Here is a 17111-nt window from a genome sequence, read left to right as displayed (position 1 = left end):
AAGATGCTTCCTTAAGCCTTTTAAACTACTGTAATGGAACGAAAATGCAGTAATTAACTCAGTTTGAGGGAGAATGTGCTAACCAAGTTTGCCAAGAAGACTTTGAAAACGACAAAACACTACGAATCGGCAGGTGATTTCTGAAATACGTCACCGCCTATTGTTGTGTAGGTGTGTTGAGTTCCAAATTTGATTTGTAACCACGAACTTATTCCTTAGTCGTCTCGTCTCGTCTCGTCTCGTCCCGCAGACGTTTGTCGTGCTTGCGATGTCATATGGACCACGACCCGAGCGGCAGCGAGCGGCAGTCGAGCAAAGTCGGGACAAGTCGGGACGGGGACAGGGACAGGGATAGGAATGGTGCGAATGCACTGCAAACTACGCAGCCACCTGGTGGGAGGCGAGGCGAGGCGAGGCGAGGCGAGGCGAGGCGAGGAAGCCCACATCGCTACCAGTGGGCCCTCCAGCTCGACACTGCCACACCCCGCACAGGCCCTCCGCTGAACACCAGGGACAAGATGCGTCCTCCGCTAGTGTCGAAGGCTGCACGCGCCCAGCGAATGACAGGGGGTGCAACGAGCAGCAGTGCGTCTCACACACGCGGCGGTGCGCCCGCCAATCCGGCCGTCACTCTGCTGGGACGCCGGGCGCGCCTCCCCGCGCCGTCCTCGTCGAACTGGCGGTTGCGGAAGGAAGCGCTTTCGTCAAATGCGGCCGAAAACTAACATTTTGTGTGTTGGGAGAAAAGCCGAACGCGAATTCTGCCGTGCTCCTACATTAGATGAGCGCCAACGGCCATACCATGATGAATACACCGGTTCTCGTCCGATCACCGAAGTTAAGCATCATCGGGCCCGGCTAGTACTTGGATGGGTGACCGCCTGGGAAACCCGGGTGCTGTTGGCTCCCTTCCTGTTTTTTTTTTTTTTTTGTTATGTCGCCATCCCAAATTTCAAACTACCTTTCTGTTGTGACAAAGATGCTTCCTTAAGCCTTTTAAACTACTGTAATGGTACGAAAATGCAGTAATTAACTCAGTTTGAGGGAGAATGTGCTAACCAAGTTTGCCAAAAAGACTTTGAAAACGACAAAACAGTACGAATCGGCAGGTGATTTCTGAAATACGTCACCGCCTATTGTTGTGTAGGAGTGTAGAGTTCCAAATTTGATTTGTAACCACGAATTTATTCCTTAGTCGTCTCGTCTCGTCTCGTCTCGTCTCGTCCCGCAGACGTTTGTCGTGCTTGCGCTGTCATATGGACCACGACCCGAGCGGCAGCGAGCGGCAGTCGAGCAAAGTCGGGACAAGTCGGGACGGGGACAGGGACAGGGATAGGAATGGTGCGAATGCACTGCAAACTTACGCAGACACCTGGTGTGAGGCGAGGCGAGGCGAGGCGAGGCGAGGAAGCCCACATCGCTACCAGTGGGCCCTCCAGCACGACACTGCCACACCCCGCACAGGCCCTCCGCTGAACACCAGGGATAAGATGCGTCCTCCGCTAGTGTCGAAGGCTGCACGCGCCCAGCGAATGACAGGGGGTGCAACGAGCAGCAGTGCGTCTCACACACGCGGCGGTGCGCCCGCCAATTCGGCCGTCACTCTGCTGGGACGCCGGGCGCGCCTCCCCGCGCCGTCCTCGAGGAACTGGCGGTTGCGGAAGGAAGCGCTTTCGTCAAATGCGGCCGAAAACTAACATTTTGTGTGTTGGGAGAAAAGCCGAACGCGAATTCTGCCGTGCTCCTACATTAGATGAGCGCCAACGGCCATACCATGATGAATACACCGGTTCTCGTCCGATCACCGAAGTTAAGCATCATCGGGCCCGGCTAGTACTTGGATGGGTGACCGCCTGGGAAACCCGGGTGCTGTTGGCTCCCTTACTGTTTTTTTTTTTGTTATGTCGCCAGCCCAATTTTCAAACTACCTTTCTGTTGTGACAAAGATGCTTCCTTAAGCCTTTTAAACTACTGTAATGGAACGAAAATGCAGTAATTAACTCAGTTTGAGGGAGAATGTGCTAACCAAGTTTGCCAAGAAGACTTTGAAAACGACAAAACACTACGAATCGGCAGGTGATTTCTGAAATACGTCACCGCCTATTGTTGTGTAGGTGTGTTGAGTTCCAAATTTGATTTGTAACCACGAACTTATTCCTTAGTCGTCTCGTCTCGTCTCGTCTCGTCCCGCAGACGTTTGTCGTGCTTGCGCTGTCATATGGACCACGACCCGAGCGGCAGCGAGCGGCAGTCGAGCAAAGTCGGGACAAGTCGGGACGGGGACAGGGACAGGGATAGGAATGGTGCGAATGCACTGCAAACTACGCAGCCACCTGGTGGGAGGCGAGGCGAGGCGAGGCGAGGCGAGGCGAGGCGAGGAAGCCCACATCGCTACCAGTGGGCCCTCCAGCTCGACACTGCCACACCCCGCACAGGCCCTCCGCTGAACACCAGGGACAAGATGCGTCCTCCGCTAGTGTCGAAGGCTGCACGCGCCCAGCGAATGACAGGGGGTGCAACGAGCAGCAGTGCGTCTCACACACGCGGCGGTGCGCCCGCCAATCCGGCCGTCACTCTGCTGGGACGCCGGGCGCGCCTCCCCGCGCCGTCCTCGTCGAACTGGCGGTTGCGGAAGGAAGCGCTTTCGTCAAATGCGGCCGAAAACTAACATTTTGTGTGTTGGGAGAAAAGCCGAACGCGAATTCTGCCGTGCTCCTACATTAGATGAGCGCCAACGGCCATACCATGATGAATACACCGGTTCTCGTCCGATCACCGAAGTTAAGCATCATCGGGCCCGGCTAGTACTTGGATGGGTGACCGCCTGGGAAACCCGGGTGCTGTTGGCTCCCTTCCTGTTTTTTTTTTTTTTTTTTGTTATGTCGCCATCCCAAATTTCAAACTACCTTTCTGTTGTGACAAAGATGCTTCCTTAAGCCTTTTAAACTACTGTAATGGTACGAAAATGCAGTAATTAACTCAGTTTGAGGGAGAATGTGCTAACCAAGTTTGCCAAAAAGACTTTGAAAACGACAAAACAGTACGAATCGGCAGGTGATTTCTGAAATACGTCACCGCCTATTGTTGTGTAGGAGTGTAGAGTTCCAAATTTGATTTGTAACCACGAATTTATTCCTTAGTCGTCTCGTCTCGTCTCGTCTCGTCTCGTCCCGCAGACGTTTGTCGTGCTTGCGCTGTCATATGGACCACGACCCGAGCGGCAGCGAGCGGCAGTCGAGCAAAGTCGGGACAAGTCGGGACGGGGACAGGGACAGGGACAGGAATGGTGCGAATGCACTGCAAACTACGCAGACACCTGGTGTGAGGCGAGGCGAGGCGAGGCGAGGAAGCCCACATCGCTACCAGTGGGCCCTCCAGCACGACACTGCCACACCCCGCACAGGCCCTCCGCTGAACACCAGTGACAAGATGCGTCCTCCGCTAGTGTCGAAGGCTGCACGCGCCCAGCGAATGACAGGGGGTGCAACGAGCAGCAGTGCGTCTCACACACGCGGCGGTGCGCCCGCCAATTCGGCCGTCACTCTGCTGGGACGCCGGGCGCGCCTTCCCGCGCCGTCCTCGAGGAACTGGCGGTTGCGGAAGGAAGCGCTTTCGTCAAATGCGGCCGAAAACTAACATTTTGTGTGTTGGGAGAAAAGCCGAACGAGAATTCTGCCGTGCTCCTACATTAGATGAGCGCCAACGGCCATACCATGATGAATACACCGGTTCTCGTCCGATCACCGAAGTTAAGCATCATCGGGCCCGGCTAGTACTTGGATGGGTGACCGCCTGGGAAACCCGGGTGCTGTTGGCTCCCTTCCTGTTTTTTTTTTTTGTTATGTCGCCAGCCAAATTTTCAAACTACCTTTCTGTTGTGACAAAGATGCTTCCTTAAGCCTTTTAAACTACTGTAATGGTACGAAAATGCAGTAATTAACTCTGTTTGAGGGAGAATGTGCTAACCAAGTTTGCCAAGAAGACTTTGAAAACGACAAAACAGTACGAATCGGCAGATGATTTCTGAAATACGTCACCGCCTATTGTTGTGTAGGAGTGTAGAGTTCCAAATTTGATTTGTAACCACGAATTTATTCCTTAGTCGTCTCGTCTCGTCTCGTCCCGCAGACGTTTGTCGTGCTTGCGCTGTCATATGGACTACGACCCGAGCGGCAGCGAGCGGCAGTCGAGCAAAGTCGGGACAAGTCGGGACGGGGACAGGGACAGGGATAGGAATGGTGCGAATGCACTGCAAACTACGCAGCCACCTGGTGGGAGGCGAGGCGAGGCGAGGCGAGGCGAGGCGAGGCGAGGAAGCCCACATCGCTACCAGTGGGCCCTCCAGCTCGACACTGCCACACCCCGCACAGGCCCTCCGCTGAACACCAGGGACAAGATGCGTCCTCCGCTAGTGTCGAAGGCTGCACGCGCCCAGCGAATGACAGGGGGTGCAACGAGCAGCAGTGCGTCTCACACACGCGGCGGTGCGCCCGCCAATCCGGCCGTCACTCTGCTGGGACGCCGGGCGCGCCTCCCCGCGCCGTCCTCGTCGAACTGGCGGTTGCGGAAGGAAGCGCTTTCGTCAAATGCGGCCGAAAACTAACATTTTGTGTGTTGGGAGAAAAGCCGAACGCGAATTCTGCCGTGCTCCTACATTAGATGAGCGCCAACGGCCATACCATGATGAATACACCGGTTCTCGTCCGATCACCGAAGTTAAGCATCATCGGGCCCGGCTAGTACTTGGATGGGTGACCGCCTGGGAAACCCGGGTGCTGTTGGCTCCCTTCCTGTTTTTTTTTTTTTTTGTTATGTCGCCATCCCAAATTTCAAACTACCTTTCTGTTGTGACAAAGATGCTTCCTTAAGCCTTTTAAACTACTGTAATGGTACGAAAATGCAGTAATTAACTCAGTTTGAGGGAGAATGTGCTAACCAAGTTTGCCAAAAAGACTTTGAAAACGACAAAACAGTACGAATCGGCAGGTGATTTCTGAAATACGTCACCGCCTATTGTTGTGTAGGAGTGTAGAGTTCCAAATTTGATTTGTAACCACGAATTTATTCCTTAGTCGTCTCGTCTCGTCTCGTCTCGTCTCGTCCCGCAGACGTTTGTCGTGCTTGCGCTGTCATATGGACCACGACCCGAGCGGCAGCGAGCGGCAGTCGAGCAAAGTCGGGACAAGTCGGGACGGGGACAGGGACAGGGATAGGAATGGTGCGAATGCACTGCAAACTTACGCAGACACCTGGTGTGAGGCGAGGCGAGGCGAGGCGAGGCGAGGAAGCCCACATCGCTACCAGTGGGCCCTCCAGCACGACACTGCCACACCCCGCACAGGCCCTCCGCTGAACACCAGGGATAAGATGCGTCCTCCGCTAGTGTCGAAGGCTGCACGCGCCCAGCGAATGACAGGGGGTGCAACGAGCAGCAGTGCGTCTCACACACGCGGCGGTGCGCCCGCCAATTCGGCCGTCACTCTGCTGGGACGCCGGGCGCGCCTCCCCGCGCCGTCCTCGAGGAACTGGCGGTTGCGGAAGGAAGCGCTTTCGTCAAATGCGGCCGAAAACTAACATTTTGTGTGTTGGGAGAAAAGCCGAACGCGAATTCTGCCGTGCTCCTACATTAGATGAGCGCCAACGGCCATACCATGATGAATACACCGGTTCTCGTCCGATCACCGAAGTTAAGCATCATCGGGCCCGGCTAGTACTTGGATGGGTGACCGCCTGGGAAACCCGGGTGCTGTTGGCTCCCTTACTGTTTTTTTTTTTGTTATGTCGCCAGCCCAATTTTCAAACTACCTTTCTGTTGTGACAAAGATGCTTCCTTAAGCCTTTTAAACTACTGTAATGGAACGAAAATGCAGTAATTAACTCAGTTTGAGGGAGAATGTGCTAACCAAGTTTGCCAAGAAGACTTTGAAAACGACAAAACACTACGAATCGGCAGGTGATTTCTGAAATACGTCACCGCCTATTGTTGTGTAGGTGTGTTGAGTTCCAAATTTGATTTGTAACCACGAACTTATTCCTTAGTCGTCTCGTCTCGTCTCGTCTCGTCCCGCAGACGTTTGTCGTGCTTGCGCTGTCATATGGACCACGACCCGAGCGGCAGCGAGCGGCAGTCGAGCAAAGTCGGGACAAGTCGGGACGGGGACAGGGACAGGGATAGGAATGGTGCGAATGCACTGCAAACTACGCAGCCACCTGGTGGGAGGCGAGGCGAGGCGAGGCGAGGCGAGGCGAGGCGAGGAAGCCCACATCGCTACCAGTGGGCCCTCCAGCTCGACACTGCCACACCCCGCACAGGCCCTCCGCTGAACACCAGGGACAAGATGCGTCCTCCGCTAGTGTCGAAGGCTGCACGCGCCCAGCGAATGACAGGGGGTGCAACGAGCAGCAGTGCGTCTCACACACGCGGCGGTGCGCCCGCCAATCCGGCCGTCACTCTGCTGGGACGCCGGGCGCGCCTCCCCGCGCCGTCCTCGTCGAACTGGCGGTTGCGGAAGGAAGCGCTTTCGTCAAATGCGGCCGAAAACTAACATTTTGTGTGTTGGGAGAAAAGCCGAACGCGAATTCTGCCGTGCTCCTACATTAGATGAGCGCCAACGGCCATACCATGATGAATACACCGGTTCTCGTCCGATCACCGAAGTTAAGCATCATCGGGCCCGGCTAGTACTTGGATGGGTGACCGCCTGGGAAACCCGGGTGCTGTTGGCTCCCTTCCTGTTTTTTTTTTTTTTTTTGTTATGTCGCCATCCCAAATTTCAAACTACCTTTCTGTTGTGACAAAGATGCTTCCTTAAGCCTTTTAAACTACTGTAATGGTACGAAAATGCAGTAATTAACTCAGTTTGAGGGAGAATGTGCTAACCAAGTTTGCCAAAAAGACTTTGAAAACGACAAAACAGTACGAATCGGCAGGTGATTTCTGAAATACGTCACCGCCTATTGTTGTGTAGGAGTGTAGAGTTCCAAATTTGATTTGTAACCACGAATTTATTCCTTAGTCGTCTCGTCTCGTCTCGTCTCGTCTCGTCCCGCAGACGTTTGTCGTGCTTGCGCTGTCATATGGACCACGACCCGAGCGGCAGCGAGCGGCAGTCGAGCAAAGTCGGGACAAGTCGGGACGGGGACAGGGACAGGGACAGGAATGGTGCGAATGCACTGCAAACTACGCAGACACCTGGTGTGAGGCGAGGCGAGGCGAGGCGAGGAAGCCCACATCGCTACCAGTGGGCCCTCCAGCACGACACTGCCACACCCCGCACAGGCCCTCCGCTGAACACCAGTGACAAGATGCGTCCTCCGCTAGTGTCGAAGGCTGCACGCGCCCAGCGAATGACAGGGGGTGCAACGAGCAGCAGTGCGTCTCACACACGCGGCGGTGCGCCCGCCAATTCGGCCGTCACTCTGCTGGGACGCCGGGCGCGCCTTCCCGCGCCGTCCTCGAGGAACTGGCGGTTGCGGAAGGAAGCGCTTTCGTCAAATGCGGCCGAAAACTAACATTTTGTGTGTTGGGAGAAAAGCCGAACGAGAATTCTGCCGTGCTCCTACATTAGATGAGCGCCAACGGCCATACCATGATGAATACACCGGTTCTCGTCCGATCACCGAAGTTAAGCATCATCGGGCCCGGCTAGTACTTGGATGGGTGACCGCCTGGGAAACCCGGGTGCTGTTGGCTCCCTTCCTGTTTTTTTTTTTTGTTATGTCGCCAGCCAAATTTTCAAACTACCTTTCTGTTGTGACAAAGATGCTTCCTTAAGCCTTTTAAACTACTGTAATGGTACGAAAATGCAGTAATTAACTCTGTTTGAGGGAGAATGTGCTAACCAAGTTTGCCAAGAAGACTTTGAAAACGACAAAACAGTACGAATCGGCAGATGATTTCTGAAATACGTCACCGCCTATTGTTGTGTAGGAGTGTAGAGTTCCAAATTTGATTTGTAACCACGAATTTATTCCTTAGTCGTCTCGTCTCGTCTCGTCCCGCAGACGTTTGTCGTGCTTGCGCTGTCATATGGACTACGACCCGAGCGGCAGCGAGCGGCAGTCGAGCAAAGTCGGGACAAGTCGGGACGGGGACAGGGACAGGGATAGGAATGGTGCGAATGCACTGCAAACTTACGCAGACACCTGGTGTGAGGCGAGGCGAGGCGAGGCGAGGCGAGGAAGCCCACATCGCTACCAGTGGGCCCTCCAGCACGACACTGCCACACCCCGCACAGGCCCTCCGCTGAACACCAGGGACAAGATGCGTCCTCCGCTAGTGTCGAAGGCTGCACGCGCCCAGCGAATGACAGGGGGTGCAACGAGCAGCAGTGCGTCTCACACACGCGGCGGTGCGCCCGCCAATTCGGCCGTCACTCTGCTGGGACGCCGGGCGCGCCTCCCCGCGCCGTCCTCGAGGAACTGGCGGTTGCGGAAGGAAGCGCTTTCGTCAAATGCGGCCGAAAACTAACATTTTGTGTGTTGGGAGAAAAGCCGAACGCGAATTCTGCCGTGCTCCTACATTAGATGAGCGCCAACGGCCATACCATGATGAATACACCGGTTCTCGTCCGATCACCGAAGTTAAGCATCATCGGGCCCGGCTAGTACTTGGATGGGTGACCGCCTGGGAAACCCGGGTGCTGTTGGCTCCCTTACTGTTTTTTTTTTTGTTATGTCGCCAGCCCAATTTTCAAACTACCTTTCTGTTGTGACAAAGATGCTTCCTTAAGCCTTTTAAACTACTGTAATGGAACGAAAATGCAGTAATTAACTCAGTTTGAGGGAGAATGTGCTAACCAAGTTTGCCAAGAAGACTTTGAAAACGACAAAACACTACGAATCGGCAGGTGATTTCTGAAATACGTCACCGCCTATTGTTGTGTAGGTGTGTTGAGTTCCAAATTTGATTTGTAACCACGAACTTATTCCTTAGTCGTCTCGTCTCGTCTCGTCTCGTCCCGCAGACGTTTGTCGTGCTTGCGCTGTCATATGGACCACGACCCGAGCGGCAGCGAGCGGCAGTCGAGCAAAGTCGGGACAAGTCGGGACGGGGACAGGGACAGGGATAGGAATGGTGCGAATGCACTGCAAACTACGCAGACACCTGGTGGGAGGCGAGGCGAGGCGAGGCGAGGCGAGGCGAGGCGAGGAAGCCCACATCGCTACCAGTGGGCCCTCCAGCACGACACTGCCACACCCCGCACAGGCCCTCCGCTGAACACCAGGGACAAGATGCGTCCTCCGCTAGTGTCGAAGGCTGCACGCGCCCAGCGAATGACAGGGGGTGCAACGAGCAGCAGTGCGTCTCACACACGCGGCGGTGCGCCCGCCAATCCGGCCGTCACTCTGCTGGGACGCCGGGCGCGCCTCCCCGCGCCGTCCTCGAGGAACTGGCGGTTGCGGAAGGAAGCGCTTTCGTCAAATGCGGCCGAAAACTAACATTTTGTGTGTTGGGAGAAAAGCCGAACGCGAATTCTGCCGTGCTCCTACATTAGATGAGCGCCAACGGCCATACCATGATGAATACACCGGTTCTCGTCCGATCACCGAAGTTAAGCATCATCGGGCCCGGCTAGTACTTGGATGGGTGACCGCCTGGGAAACCCGGGTGCTGTTGGCTCCCTTCCTGTTTTTTTTTTTTTGTTATGTCTCCATCCCAAATTTCAAACTACCTTTCTGTTGTGACAAAGATGCTTCCTTAAGCCTTTTAAACTACTGTAATGGTACGAAAATGCAGTAATTAACTCAGTTTGAGGGAGAATGTGCTAACCAAGTTTGCCAAAAAGACTTTGAAAACGACAAAACAGTACGAATCGGCAGGTGATTTCTGAAATACGTCACCGCCTATTGTTGTGTAGGAGTGTAGAGTTCCAAATTTGATTTGTAACCACGAATTTATTCCTTAGTCGTCTCGTCTCGTCTCGTCTCGTCTCGTCCCGCAGACGTTTGTCGTGCTTGCGCTGTCATATGGACCACGACCCGAGCGGCAGCGAGCGGCAGTCGAGCAAAGTCGGGACAAGTCGGGACGGGGACAGGGACAGGGACAGGAATGGTGCGAATGCACTGCAAACTACGCAGACACCTGGTGTGAGGCGAGGCGAGGCGAGGCGAGGAAGCCCACATCGCTACCAGTGGGCCCTCCAGCACGACACTGCCACACCCCGCACAGGCCCTCCGCTGAACACCAGGGACAAGATGCGTCCTCCGCTAGTGTCGAAGGCTGCACGCGCCCAGCGAATGACAGGGGGTGCAACGAGCAGCAGTGCGTCTCACACACGCGGCGGTGCGCCCGCCAATTCGGCCGTCACTCTGCTGGGACGCCGGGCGCGCCTTCCCGCGCCGTCCTCGAGGAACTGGCGGTTGCGGAAGGAAGCGCTTTCGTCAAATGCGGCCGAAAACTAACATTTTGTGTGTTGGGAGAAAAGCCGAACGAGAATTCTGCCGTGCTCCTACATTAGATGAGCGCCAACGGCCATACCATGATGAATACACCGGTTCTCGTCCGATCACCGAAGTTAAGCATCATCGGGCCCGGCTAGTACTTGGATGGGTGACCGCCTGGGAAACCCGGGTGCTGTTGGCTCCCTTCCTGTTTTTTTTTTTTGTTATGTCGCCAGCCCAATTTTCAAACTACCTTTCTGTTGTGACAAAGATGCTTCCTTAAGCCTTTTAAACTACTGTAATGGTACGAAAATGCAGTAATTAACTCTGTTTGAGGGAGAATGTGCTAACCAAGTTTGCCAAGAAGACTTTGAAAACGACAAAACAGTACGAATCGGCAGATGATTTCTGAAATACGTCACCGCCTATTGTTGTGTAGGAGTGTAGAGTTCCAAATTTGATTTGTAACCACGAATTTATTCCTTAGTCGTCTCGTCTCGTCTCGTCCCGCAGACGTTTGTCGTGCTTGCGCTGTCATATGGACTACGACCCGAGCGGCAGCGAGCGGCAGTCGAGCAAAGTCGGGACAAGTCGGGACGGGGACAGGGACAGGGATAGGAATGGTGCGAATGCACTGCAAACTTACGCAGACACCTGGTGTGAGGCGAGGCGAGGCGAGGCGAGGCGAGGAAGCCCACATCGCTACCAGTGGGCCCTCCAGCACGACACTGCCACACCCCGCACAGGCCCTCCGCTGAACACCAGGGACAAGATGCGTCCTCCGCTAGTGTCGAAGGCTGCACGCGCCCAGCGAATGACAGGGGGTGCAACGAGCAGCAGTGCGTCTCACACACGCGGCGGTGCGCCCGCCAATTCGGCCGTCACTCTGCTGGGACGCCGGGCGCGCCTCCCCGCGCCGTCCTCGAGGAACTGGCGGTTGCGGAAGGAAGCGCTTTCGTCAAATGCGGCCGAAAACTAACATTTTGTGTGTTGGGAGAAAAGCCGAACGCGAATTCTGCCGTGCTCCTACATTAGATGAGCGCCAACGGCCATACCATGATGAATACACCGGTTCTCGTCCGATCACCGAAGTTAAGCATCATCGGGCCCGGCTAGTACTTGGATGGGTGACCGCCTGGGAAACCCGGGTGCTGTTGGCTCCCTTACTGTTTTTTTTTTTTTGTTATGTCGCCAGCCCAATTTTCAAACTACCTTTCTGTTGTGACAAAGATGCTTCCTTAAGCCTTTTAAACTACTGTAATGGAACGAAAATGCAGTAATTAACTCAGTTTGAGGGAGAATGTGCTAACCAAGTTTGCCAAGAAGACTTTGAAAACGACAAAACACTACGAATCGGCAGGTGATTTCTGAAATACGTCACCGCCTATTGTTGTGTAGGTGTGTTGAGTTCCAAATTTGATTTGTAACCACGAACTTATTCCTTAGTCGTCTCGTCTCGTCTCGTCCCGCAGACGTTTGTCGTGCTTGCGCTGTCATATGGACCACGACCCGAGCGGCAGCGAGCGGCAGTCGAGCAAAGTCGGGACAAGTCGGGACGGGGACAGGGACAGGGATAGGAATGGTGCGAATGCACTGCAAACTACGCAGACACCTGGTGTGAGGCGAGGCGAGGCGAGGCGAGGCGAGGCGAGGCGAGGAAGCCCACATCGCTACCAGTGGGCCCTCCAGCACGACACTGCCACACCCCGCACAGGCCCTCCGCTGAACACCAGGGACAAGATGCGTCCTCCGCTAGTGTCGAAGGCTGCACGCGCCCAGCGAATGACAGGGGGTGCAACGAGCAGCAGTGCGTCTCACACACGCGGCGGTGCGCCCGCCAATCCGGCCGTCACTCTGCTGGGACGCCGGGCGCGCCTCCCCGCGCCGTCCTCGAGGAACTGGCGGTTGCGGAAGGAAGCGCTTTCGTCAAATGCGGCCGAAAACTAACATTTTGTGTGTTGGGAGAAATGCCGAACGCGAATTCTGCCGTGCTCCTACATTAGATGAGCGCCAACGGCCATACCATGATGAATACACCGGTTCTCGTCCGATCACCGAAGTTAAGCATCATCGGGCCCGGCTAGTACTTGGATGGGTGACCGCCTGGGAAACCCGGGTGCTGTTGGCTCCCTTCCTGTTTTTTTTTTTGTTATGTCGCCAGCCCAATTTTCAAACTACCTTTCTGTTGTGACAAAGATGCTTCCTTAAGCCTTTTAAACTACTGTAATGGAACGAAAATGCAGTAATTAACTCAGTTTGAGGGAGAATGTGCTAACCAAGTTTGCCAAAAAGACTTTGAAAACGACAAAACAGTACGAATCGGCAGGTGATTTCTGAAATACGTCACCGCCTATTGTTGTGTAGGAGTGTAGAGTTCCAAATTTGATTTGTAACCACGAATTTATTCCTTAGTCGTCTCGTCTCGTCTCGTCTCGTCTCGTCCCGCAGACGTTTGTCGTGCTTGCGCTGTCATATGGACCACGACCCGAGCGGCAGCGAGCGGCAGTCGAGCAAAGTCGGGACAAGTCGGGACGGGGACAGGGACAGGGACAGGAATGGTGCGAATGCACTGCAAACTACGCAGACACCTGGTGTGAGGCGAGGCGAGGCGAGGCGAGGAAGCCCACATCGCTACCAGTGGGCCCTCCAGCACGACACTGCCACACCCCGCACAGGCCCTCCGCTGAACACCAGGGACAAGATGCGTCCTCCGCTAGTGTCGAAGGCTGCACGCGCCCAGCGAATGACAGGGGGTGCAACGAGCAGCAGTGCGTCTCACACACGCGGCGGTGCGCCCGCCAATTCGGCCGTCACTCTGCTGGGACGCCGGGCGCGCCTTCCCGCGCCGTCCTCGAGGAACTGGCGGTTGCTGAAGGAAGCGCTTTCGTCAAATGCGGCCGAAAACTAACATTTTGTGTGTTGGGAGAAAAGCCGAACGAGAATTCTGCCGTGCTCCTACATTAGATGAGCGCCAACGGCCATACCATGATGAATACACCGGTTCTCGTCCGATCACCGAAGTTAAGCATCATCGGGCCCGGCTAGTACTTGGATGGGTGACCGCCTGGGAAACCCGGGTGCTGTTGGCTCCCTTCCTGTTTTTTTTTTTTTGTTATGTCGCCAGCCAAATTTTCAAACTACCTTTCTGTTGTGACAAAGATGCTTCCTTAAGCCTTTTAAACTACTGTAATGGTACGAAAATGCAGTAATTAACTCTGTTTGAGGGAGAATGTGCTAACCAAGTTTGCCAAGAAGACTTTGAAAACGACAAAACAGTACGAATCGGCAGGTGATTTCTGAAATACGTCACCGCCTATTGTTGTGTAGGAGTGTAGAGTTCCAAATTTGATTTGTAACCACGAATTTATTCCTTAGTCGTCTCGTCTCGTCTCGTCTCGTCTCGTCCCGCAGACGTTTGTCGTGCTTGCGCTGTCATATGGACCACGACCCGAGCGGCAGCGAGCGGCAGTCGAGCAAAGTCGGGACAAGTCGGGACGGGGACAGGGACAGGGACAGGAATGGTGCGAATGCACTGCAAACTACGCAGACACCTGGTGTGAGGCGAGGCGAGGCGAGGCGAGGAAGCCCACATCGCTACCAGTGGGCCCTCCAGCACGACACTGCCACACCCCGCACAGGCCCTCCGCTGAACACCAGGGACAAGATGCGTCCTCCGCTAGTGTCGAAGGCTGCACGCGCCCAGCGAATGACAGGGGGTGCAACGAGCAGCAGTGCGTCTCACACACGCGGCGGTGCGCCCGCCAATCCGGCCGTCACTCTGCTGGGACGCCGGGCGCGCCTCCCCGCGCCGTCCTCGAGGAACTGGCGGTTGCGGAAGGAAGCGCTTTCGTCAAATGCGGCCGAAAACTAACATTTTGTGTGTTGGGAGAAATGCCGAACGCGAATTCTGCCGTGCTCCTACATTAGATGAGCGCCAACGGCCATACCATGATGAATACACCGGTTCTCGTCCGATCACCGAAGTTAAGCATCATCGGGCCCGGCTAGTACTTGGATGGGTGACCGCCTGGGAAACCCGGGTGCTGTTGGCTCCCTTACTGTTTTTTTTTTTTGTTATGTCGCCAGCCCAATTTTCAAACTACCTTTCTGTTGTGACAAAGATGCTTCCTTAAGCCTTTTAAACTACTGTAATGGAACGAAAATGCAGTAATTAACTCAGTTTGAGGGAGAATGTGCTAACCAAGTTTGCCAAAAAGACTTTGAAAACGACAAAACAGTACGAATCGGCAGGTGATTTCTGAAATACGTCACCGCCTATTGTTGTGTAGGAGTGTAGAGTTCCAAATTTGATTTGTAACCACGAATTTATTCCTTAGTCGTCTCGTCTCGTCTCGTCTCGTCTCGTCCCGCAGACGTTTGTCGTGCTTGCGCTGTCATATGGACCACGACCCGAGCGGCAGCGAGCGGCAGTCGAGCAAAGTCGGGACAAGTCGGGACGGGGACAGGGACAGGGACAGGAATGGTGCGAATGCACTGCAAACTACGCAGACACCTGGTGTGAGGCGAGGCGAGGCGAGGCGAGGAAGCCCACATCGCTACCAGTGGGCCCTCCAGCACGACACTGCCACACCCCGCACAGGCCCTCCGCTGAACACCAGGGACAAGATGCGTCCTCCGCTAGTGTCGAAGGCTGCACGCGCCCAGCGAATGACAGGGGGTGCAACGAGCAGCAGTGCGTCTCACACACGCGGCGGTGCGCCCGCCAATTCGGCCGTCACTCTGCTGGGACGCCGGGCGCGCCTTCCCGCGCCGTCCTCGAGGAACTGGCGGTTGCGGAAGGAAGCGCTTTCGTCAAATGCGGCCGAAAACTAACATTTTGTGTGTTGGGAGAAAAGCCGAACGAGAATTCTGCCGTGCTCCTACATTAGATGAGCGCCAACGGCCATACCATGATGAATACACCGGTTCTCGTCCGATCACCGAAGTTAAGCATCATCGGGCCCGGCTAGTACTTGGATGGGTGACCGCCTGGGAAACCCGGGTGCTGTTGGCTCCCTTCCTGTTTTTTTTTTTTGTTATGTCGCCAGCCAAATTTTCAAACTACCTTTCTGTTGTGACAAAGATGCTTCCTTAAGCCTTTTAAACTACTGTAATGGTACGAAAATGCAGTAATTAACTCTGTTTGAGGGAGAATGTGCTAACCAAGTTTGCCAAGAAGACTTTGAAAACGACAAAACAGTACGAATCGGCAGGTGATTTCTGAAATACGTCACCGCCTATTGTTGTGTAGGAGTGTAGAGTTCCAAATTTGATTTGTAACCACGAATTTATTCCTTAGTCGTCTCGTCTCGTTTCGTCCCGCAGACGTTTGTCGTGCTTGCGCTGTCATATGGACTACGACCCGAGCGGCAGCGAGCGGCAGTCGAGCAAAGTCGGGACAAGTCGGGACGGGGACAGGGACAGGGATAGGAATGGTGCGAATGCACTGCAAACTTACGCAGACACCTGGTGTGAGGCGAGGCGAGGCGAGGCGAGGCGAGGAAGCCCACATCGCTACCAGTGGGCCCTCCAGCACGACACTGCCACACCCCGCACAGGCCCTCCGCTGAACACCAGGGACAAGATGCGTCCTCCGCTAGTGTCGAAGGCTGCACGCGCCCAGCGAATGACAGGGGGTGCAACGAGCAGCAGTGCGTCTCACACACGCGGCGGTGCGCCCGCCAATTCGGCCGTCACTCTGCTGGGACGCCGGGCGCGCCTCCCCGCGCCGTCCTCGAGGAACTGGCGGTTGCGGAAGGAAGCGCTTTCGTCAAATGCGGCCGAAAACTAACATTTTGTGTGTTGGGAGAAAAGCCGAACGCGAATTCTGCCGTGCTCCTACATTAGATGAGCGCCAACGGCCATACCATGATGAATACACCGGTTCTCGTCCGATCACCGAAGTTAAGCATCATCGGGCCCGGCTAGTACTTGGATGGGTGACCGCCTGGGAAACCCGGGTGCTGTTGGCTCCCTTACTGTTTTTTTTTTGTTATGTCGCCAGCCCAATTTTCAAACTACCTTTCTGTTGTGACAAAGATGCTTCCTTAAGCCTTTTAAACTACTGTAATGGAACGAAAATGCAGTAATTAACTCAGTTTGAGGGAGAATGTGCTAACCAAGTTTGCCAAGAAGACTTTGAAAACGACAAAACACTACGAATCGGCAGGTGATTTCTGAAATACGTCACCGCCTATTGTTGTGTAGGTGTGTTGAGTTCCAAATTTGATTTGTAACCACGAACTTATTCCTTAGTCGTCTCGTCTCGTCTCGTCTCGTCCCGCAGACGTTTGTCGTGCTTGCGCTGTCATATGGACCACGACCCGAGCGGCAGCGAGCGGCAGTCGAGCAAAGTCGGGACAAGTCGGGACGGGGACAGGGACAGGGATAGGAATGGTGCGAATGCACTGCAAACTACGCAGACACCTGGTGGGAGGCGAGGCGAGGCGAGGCGAGGCGAGGCGAGGCGAGGAAGCCCACATCGCTACCAGTGGGCCCTCCAGCACGACACTGCCACACCCCGCACAGGCCCTCCGCTGAACACCAGGGACAAGATGCGTCCTCCGCTAGTGTCGAAGGCTGCACGCGCCCAGCGAATGACAGGGGGTGCAACGAGCAGCAGTGCGTCTCACACACGCGGCGGTGCGCCCGCCAATCCGGCCGTCACTCTGCTGGGACGCCGGGCGCGCCTCCCCGCGCCGTCCTCGAGGAACTGGCGGTTGCGGAAG

At 55.1% G+C, this 17111-nt stretch overlaps 17 non-coding genes across 17 annotated transcripts; all 17 read left to right on the top strand.

Annotated features, from left to right (window-relative positions):
- Positions 1-787: 787 nt before the first annotated feature.
- LOC126088811 (5S ribosomal RNA) lies at positions 788-906 on the top strand. Its single transcript, XR_007520164.1, has one exon. It is a non-coding gene; the product is annotated as a 5S ribosomal RNA (ribosomal RNA).
- Positions 907-1759: 853 nt separating this feature from the next.
- Positions 1760-1878, top strand: LOC126088810 (5S ribosomal RNA). The gene has a single exon (XR_007520163.1). It is a non-coding gene; the product is annotated as a 5S ribosomal RNA (ribosomal RNA).
- Positions 1879-2730: 852 nt separating this feature from the next.
- LOC126088809 (5S ribosomal RNA) lies at positions 2731-2849 on the top strand. The gene has a single exon (XR_007520162.1). It is a non-coding gene; the product is annotated as a 5S ribosomal RNA (ribosomal RNA).
- An 849-nt stretch (positions 2850-3698) lies between these two features.
- On the top strand, positions 3699-3817 carry LOC126088808 (5S ribosomal RNA). The gene has a single exon (XR_007520161.1). It is a non-coding gene; the product is annotated as a 5S ribosomal RNA (ribosomal RNA).
- Positions 3818-4665: 848 nt separating this feature from the next.
- LOC126088807 (5S ribosomal RNA) lies at positions 4666-4784 on the top strand. The gene has a single exon (XR_007520160.1). It is a non-coding gene; the product is annotated as a 5S ribosomal RNA (ribosomal RNA).
- Positions 4785-5636: 852 nt separating this feature from the next.
- On the top strand, positions 5637-5755 carry LOC126088806 (5S ribosomal RNA). The gene has a single exon (XR_007520159.1). It is a non-coding gene; the product is annotated as a 5S ribosomal RNA (ribosomal RNA).
- An 852-nt stretch (positions 5756-6607) lies between these two features.
- LOC126088805 (5S ribosomal RNA) lies at positions 6608-6726 on the top strand. Its single transcript, XR_007520158.1, has one exon. It is a non-coding gene; the product is annotated as a 5S ribosomal RNA (ribosomal RNA).
- An 848-nt stretch (positions 6727-7574) lies between these two features.
- On the top strand, positions 7575-7693 carry LOC126088804 (5S ribosomal RNA). Its single transcript, XR_007520157.1, has one exon. It is a non-coding gene; the product is annotated as a 5S ribosomal RNA (ribosomal RNA).
- An 839-nt stretch (positions 7694-8532) lies between these two features.
- On the top strand, positions 8533-8651 carry LOC126088802 (5S ribosomal RNA). Its single transcript, XR_007520155.1, has one exon. It is a non-coding gene; the product is annotated as a 5S ribosomal RNA (ribosomal RNA).
- Positions 8652-9503: 852 nt separating this feature from the next.
- On the top strand, positions 9504-9622 carry LOC126088801 (5S ribosomal RNA). The gene has a single exon (XR_007520154.1). It is a non-coding gene; the product is annotated as a 5S ribosomal RNA (ribosomal RNA).
- An 844-nt stretch (positions 9623-10466) lies between these two features.
- LOC126088800 (5S ribosomal RNA) lies at positions 10467-10585 on the top strand. The gene has a single exon (XR_007520153.1). It is a non-coding gene; the product is annotated as a 5S ribosomal RNA (ribosomal RNA).
- Positions 10586-11424: 839 nt separating this feature from the next.
- LOC126088799 (5S ribosomal RNA) lies at positions 11425-11543 on the top strand. The gene has a single exon (XR_007520152.1). It is a non-coding gene; the product is annotated as a 5S ribosomal RNA (ribosomal RNA).
- An 849-nt stretch (positions 11544-12392) lies between these two features.
- LOC126088798 (5S ribosomal RNA) lies at positions 12393-12511 on the top strand. Its single transcript, XR_007520151.1, has one exon. It is a non-coding gene; the product is annotated as a 5S ribosomal RNA (ribosomal RNA).
- An 842-nt stretch (positions 12512-13353) lies between these two features.
- LOC126088795 (5S ribosomal RNA) lies at positions 13354-13472 on the top strand. Its single transcript, XR_007520149.1, has one exon. It is a non-coding gene; the product is annotated as a 5S ribosomal RNA (ribosomal RNA).
- An 844-nt stretch (positions 13473-14316) lies between these two features.
- On the top strand, positions 14317-14435 carry LOC126088794 (5S ribosomal RNA). The gene has a single exon (XR_007520148.1). It is a non-coding gene; the product is annotated as a 5S ribosomal RNA (ribosomal RNA).
- An 843-nt stretch (positions 14436-15278) lies between these two features.
- LOC126088793 (5S ribosomal RNA) lies at positions 15279-15397 on the top strand. The gene has a single exon (XR_007520147.1). It is a non-coding gene; the product is annotated as a 5S ribosomal RNA (ribosomal RNA).
- Positions 15398-16236: 839 nt separating this feature from the next.
- Positions 16237-16355, top strand: LOC126088792 (5S ribosomal RNA). Its single transcript, XR_007520146.1, has one exon. It is a non-coding gene; the product is annotated as a 5S ribosomal RNA (ribosomal RNA).
- The last annotated feature ends 756 nt before the right edge of the window (positions 16356-17111 follow it).

Source organism: Schistocerca cancellata, chromosome 6 (genome assembly GCF_023864275.1).
Source record: "Schistocerca cancellata isolate TAMUIC-IGC-003103 chromosome 6, iqSchCanc2.1, whole genome shotgun sequence".
Taxonomy (NCBI): domain Eukaryota; kingdom Metazoa; phylum Arthropoda; class Insecta; order Orthoptera; family Acrididae; genus Schistocerca; species Schistocerca cancellata.
The sequence above is the reverse complement of the archived record's forward strand: the minus strand, read 5'-3'. Positions and strand labels throughout refer to the sequence as shown.